This window comes from Chrysochloris asiatica, unplaced genomic scaffold (genome assembly GCF_000296735.1).
Source record: "Chrysochloris asiatica unplaced genomic scaffold, ChrAsi1.0 scaffold00082, whole genome shotgun sequence".
Taxonomy (NCBI): domain Eukaryota; kingdom Metazoa; phylum Chordata; class Mammalia; order Afrosoricida; family Chrysochloridae; genus Chrysochloris; species Chrysochloris asiatica.
Window position 1 is genome coordinate 12,843,644 of NW_006408600.1, and position 6,343 is coordinate 12,849,986.

The 6,343-nt window shown below is 44.4% G+C and overlaps 1 pseudogene; it reads left to right on the forward strand.

The window, feature by feature from the left end:
* The first annotated feature begins 2,641 nt into the window (after window positions 1–2,641).
* LOC102815467 overlaps window positions 2,642–6,343 on the forward strand; it is a 60,483-nt pseudogene continuing 56,781 nt past the window's right edge.

A 6,343-nucleotide genomic window follows, 5' to 3' on the forward strand; every position in this document is an offset into this window, starting at 1 on the left:
CAGTGAATAAAGAAGACCATAGAAAAATTGATGCATCTGAGTTGCGGTGTTGAAGGAGAATGTTGAAAGTATCATGGGCTGCCAAAAGAACAAACAGATCTGTATTGGAAAAAGTGCAGCCAAAGTGCTCCTTGGAGGCCAGGATGGCCAGATTTCGTCTCTCATACTTCAGACATATTGCCATGAGGGCCCAGTCACTGAAAAAGGATATCATGTTTGGTATGGTGGAGGGTCAGAGAAAAAGAGGAAGATCCCCAACAAGATGGATTGGCAAAGTGGCAGCATCAATGGGCTCAAGCGTGGCAACAATAGTGAGGTTGGCCCAGGACCAGGCCGTGTTTTGTTCTATTGTGCATAGGGTTGCTATGATTTGGCACCTAACAACAACAACCTCCTGAAATGGTTGAGCATCATCCATTTCTTTTTGGTACAGTGACTCTGTATTCCTTCCATCTCCTTTTGATGCTTTCTGCATTATTCAATATTTTGTTCAAATTCAACACTTGAATTTTTCTCTCAGTTCTTTCAGCTTGTGAAATGCTGAGCATGTCCTTCCCTTTTGGTTTTCTAACTCCAGGTACACGTTTACACCAAGGGTAGTATTCCATCTTAATTGTCATGCTTCTTTTGTCTTCATTAAAGGTCTCTGCCGTTTTATTATCCATGGGCTTCTATTATTTAGAATAGGGGAAAACTTTATAACTCAAAACTGAAAAAAATTTCATTCATATGGTCAATTAATACAAGTTATTTAGGTACCAAGGAGTCCTTGGGGGAAGAAATAATTAACACCCTTAGCAACTAACTGAAAGACTGGCTGCTGACTGAAAGGATGGAAGTTCTGATCCACCCAGAGGCACCTCAAAAGGAAGGCCTAACAATCTGTCAAAAAATCAATCATTGCATTACCTAGGAACAAGTTCTACTCTGACAAGCATGGTCTGCTATGAGTCAGAACAAACTCCATAACAGTGGGTCTAGTTTGGGATTTGATTTAAGTAACTATACCTATAAGATATTAAAATCTTTGTGAGCACTCACATGACCCCGAAAGGGAAGATAACCATAAAAGTTAGGAGAGTGAACTCTGGAGTCAGTGTGGCCTGGAAGCCTCCACTTTACAACTTATTAGCTATGTAACCTTGGCAAATCACACAAAGGCTTCTCTGTACCTGATTTCCTCATCTTTAAAGTGGAGATAATAACAGTATCCAGAGAGTATGATGGGTGAGGGGATAAAGTTGGTTAATACATACAAATTCTTACAACAGTATAAGGACAATATCTTTGCTAGATTTTATTATTTTTCACTTTGGTATTACCTCTGGCCAAGTGCTGTGCACAAAATAGAAATCAACAAATATTTGTTGGATGAATGAATGAATAATTACCACCAGATAACCTAAAGCTTGGGTACCTATTGAACACATTCTCTATGGAGTTTCAAGAAAATTCCTTTGAAAAGGAAATGCTTGTGTAACCTTCTGAAAAACTGATTCCATCAGCTAAGGGGGGTGAGCAGCCTGAGCATACCTGTTGATAAGTCATCCTAAACTTTCTGATTTAATTAATAATAATAATAAATAACAGGTATGAAAACAAGTGGATGTGAGAAAAAAGGAATATTTTAAATAAAACGGGCATGTAGACACTCACGTACGTCCCACTGCCCAAATAATGTGTCCTTCAAGACTCTGCACTAATAGACCCCCTTTTATGGACTGCCTTGCACCACAGGGCAAATAAAGGGCGAGTGCAGCCATAAACAAGTCACGCTATCAGAGCATGGCACACCAACAAGGACATTATACCCTACAGAAGTTTTGGCTGTCAGGTGGAGAGACTTGGCACAAAGCCACTGGTGCCCTGGCCCCTGGCCCTACTGCAGCCCCTCCCTAGGCAGTTAAATTGCCACAGGACAGGCAGCTGCATGGAACCGCTATTTATAACCTCCCCAGGAAGCCGATTGGCCAAGGCTGCATAATAGTCATTCCTTTTCCCAAGTTTGAATCTGCCCAGCCCAGGCTGCTCTCCCCCCTGCCTCTCACCCCTCATCAGCCGCAGCCCTTGCAACAGCTTGCAATCACCACCACCCCAACCCCACAAACACTCACAACTTCTGCATGCCAACTTTGTTTCTACTTAAGTACTCACTCTGACTCCCTCAGGGTTCAAGCACAATTTTCAGGCATCCAAAGCTGCCTCCTCTGTACCCCCTAACGAGAGTCCTCTATGACCTCCCTATTGCCGTCTGGCAGGCTTAAATGACCCCATACAACGTCCGACGCCCCTCAAATCTCCCAGATCTGCAACTGTAAAGCTGGTGCTTCGTTCCCTGCCCCCTGCAGGGACTCAGTTCCCGAATTCCACCGCCCCTACACTTCCACGTCACCCCAACTGGAAGCAGAAAAGGGGATCTAAGAGGCATGGTTTTACTTCCTTGCCAATGCCTCGCTCCAGTGGCCTTCCCTGAGATGTCCCTCGGCCTCACAGTGGGGGCCGTGGTCTTCTGGCTAGCACTGCCGACCGGCCCCCTTCTTTTCCTTGACAGGTCTCCTTCCCCGCTGGGGCTGGGGTCGTCAGCTTGAGCCCCGCACCCTTTCCCGGGCTGTACCCCAGACGTGCACTCAGGCTGCCTACGATGCCGGCGCTGCGCCGCTCACCTGGGCTGGGAGACTGGGCGGCTGTGCGCGGCGCCACCGGCCGCGAGTTGATGCCGCGAGGGGACGCCGCGCTGGCTGACCCGGGCTCCAGCCCCACTTGTGCTGCGCCTACAACCCGGAAGAACAGCCCCAACCCTGCGGTGGAGACCACGTGACAGCGGCACAGCGCCCCCCCCTCCCCCCTCCGACCTGCGCCCCCTCCCCTCCAGGCCTTATTCCCGCCTGGCCCGCTGAGCCCACCCACCTTCCCTTCTGCAGAAAGAGACTTCACTGAGTGCCAGCTGTGAGCGTAAAGACCAGTTACCCTAAGGCGTCCTTCCACTCTCCACTGCGGCAGCCAGAACCTCTTTGTCTCAGGCTCGACCCGAGGCCCCCAGCCCCGCCTCCGCTTTCCCTGGGCCAGTCCTTGCTAATCAAACCTGGTGGCAAACGCGGACGCTCGAGTTCTCTGGGATATATTTGTCCTTTCTCTCTGGAAGACCAATTCCAAAGTGTCATTTCTTTTCTGGTATTCTACCAGAAAAGTAAGCAGGTAACAAAAGTCCACTTTGGGTTCCTGACTTTCTCTAGCTCTCTAGGAAAAATCAGAACTTCTGTAATAGGAGAGTACCCAAGAGAGGCGAGGGGTACAGAAGGGCGGGAATAGGGGAGTTGTTTTTACTTTCCAGCCAAAGAGGAGGAGTTAAATTCCTTGGAAGCGATGTCAAGGCCTGAAAATTAACACACATCTGCCCTACTGTCAGGGCCAGCCTAGAGGAAGACTTGAGCTATTGTTAGTTTTAGTATCCTGCAGTTGGAAAGCACCATTGATGGACTTTAACGTTCCTGGCCAGGCCTACACTGACTTCAACAGTATGAAAGGACTGACTCCAAAACTTAATGCCGGAAAAGATAAGGCTGTCTGCTGCCACGAACATTTACAGTCTCAGAAACCCTGAGCAGTACTTCTAAATCAACTTGATGGCAGTGATTTCGGTTTTTGGTTTAAAATAAACTTCCTTAATTTTTGTTCATAGTCTGCAGGTGTACTCTAATTAAAAGTGGGCGGAATAAGGGTGGGGCGGGTAGGCAACAATGAAGAAATGGGCTGAGTTCAACCGCGGTCCACATTGATCTGGACATGAGAGAGAGAAGAAGGAGGGCTGGTTGGTCCAAAATATGGTGAGACTTGAGGACACTTGAGCCTATGTTGTTGTTGTTATGTGCCATCGAGTCGGTTCCGACCCATAGCGACCCTGTATAGGGTTTCCCAGGGTGTAAATCTTTACGGGAGTAGAAAGCCTCATCTTTCTCCCGCGGAGCAGCTGGTAGTTTCAAACCGCTGACCTTAAGGTTCGCAGCCCGATTCGTAACCACTACGCTACCAGAGCCTATAGACAAGGACATAGCCACAGTAGTCTAGAGCTGAGAGATCAGCTAATATGGGTAAGGATAGGCAACTTAGACATTGGCTGCCTAAAATGTTGTTGTTATATGCCCTGGAGTCAGTTCCGACCTATAGTGACCCAACACAGGGTTTCCGAGGCAGCTGTAAATCTTTACGCAAACCCACTGGTACTTTCGAACTGCTGACCTTGCAGCTTGCAGCCCAATTCATAACCACTATGCTACCAGAGCTAAAATAAGGAGGCAATAAATAGGCACAACCCCAAAGTCAGCAGTTCAAAACTACCAGCCGCTCCTTGGGAGAAAGATGAGGCTTTCTACTCCCGTAAAGATTTACAGCCTCGGAAACCCTGTACAGGGTCGCTATGGGTAGGAACCGACTTGACGGCACATAACAACAACAACAAAATAGCCACAAAGTGACTGGCTTACAAGGTTTCAAGGCGGAGCTTAGTTTAATAGTGTATAGAGAAAGAAACAGTCCCCAACTGAATAGTTTTCATCTTGTCTAGAGGGATCTGATTAAAAGAGATGAGGAGTTGTTTTATGATTCAATAGTGAGTAATTGTTATCACGACTAATTGCAACTGTCACAAGTTTTATAACAAAAACAGGGGAGTGGTTAATCTTACAGTTCAAAAACAAAGGACCCTAGGATCATCAAAGGGGAACAGCACAAGTGGAATGAGCGACCTTATCCAGAGAAGCAGAGACACCAGAGTTGGAGACAGAGATGGGGGACATGGAAAGCGGGAGCAGCTGAAGACTCTAGATTTATGGGAAGAGAGGCAGACTTGCAGAAAGTGCCCTTTGGTTGTGTAAATTGTAATAGATGCCTAAGTGTTAAAAAAAAAAAAAAAAAAAGCTAAAGTGAATAAGGAGAAACACTGTTAACTGATGGTACAAGGAGGGGATTATAATCATTGTAATGAAACAAGGTGTATGCTTTATTAAATGTAAAATTGATGATCTGTCCTGTAAACTTTTACTCAATCCACAATAAAAACCTTAAAAAACAAACACAGTATAAACCAAACCCTTGCCCTCGGAGTTGTTTCCCATTCATGGTGATACTAGAAGCTTCACAAGATTATAATCTTTACAGAAGCAGCCTGTCATGTCACATCTTTTTCTGCTGGAGTTGCTCATGGGTTCTCAACCTGTTGGTTGGCAGCCAAGCGCTTTAACCACTTCACCACCAGGACCTACAAAATCTAAAATGGTTCATCTACTCAAACCTAAATCATCATAAAGGATCAGTATGGTCACTTTTCTTTAATTTAAATAAAACAAGTTAAAAGTTATGAATCTAGAAGTCAGAAGAGCAAGAAAAAGAAATAAATGGTATTCAGATTAGAAAAGAAAAAGTTGTATGATCTCATACAGTCAACTATCTGCAGTCTGAAACCATGGATTCAACCAGTTTGGGGAAAGGAAGCAATTAAGTGATTAAAACAATCCCCTATAGGCTAAAACAGAGCATAAGGGCTATTTACATAGCATTTACATTGTATTATATATTGTTATTATTGTTGTTAAGTGCCATTGTGTCAGTTCTGTCTCATAGCAACCCTGTATACAGTTGGTGAGTTTGAAGTGCCAACCTTGCAGTTCAAACCAATTTTGCAGTCCAGCGAATTAATCCCACAGCACCACACCAGGACATATTATTAGTAGAACTGTAAACCACAAGATGGACAGTTCAAACCCACCGGCTGTTCCTTGGAAACCCTATACGGAGTCACTTATAAGTCGGAACTGACTCAATGGCGCTTAACAACAACAGAGATGATTTAAAGTATACAGGAAGGTGTGTGTAATTTATATGTAAATACTATGCCATGTTATATAGAAGGGACTTAAGTATCCACAGATTCTAGTACCCATGAGGGTCCTGGAACCAACCCCCCTCATACCAAAGGACAACTGTATATAAAAATTACAGAGACTGCAAGAAAACTTCTAGAGCCAATAGAGGAATTTAGCAAAGTGGCAGGGTACAAATTCAACAAACAAAAATCAGTTTGGTTTCTATTTACCATCAGTGAGAAATATGAAAGGGAAATATAATTTAAAATAGCATCTAAGAATAAAATGCTAGGAATAAATTTAACCTGGAATGTGAAGAATTTATACAATGAAAATTATAAAATACTGCTAAAATACTTTAAAGTAGGCAAATAAATAGAAAGGTCTTCCATGATCATGGATTGGAAGACTTAATCTTTTTAAGATGTTAATAGTAGCCAAAAGGAGCTCTGGTAGTGTAGTGGTTACGAATTGGGCTGCGAACC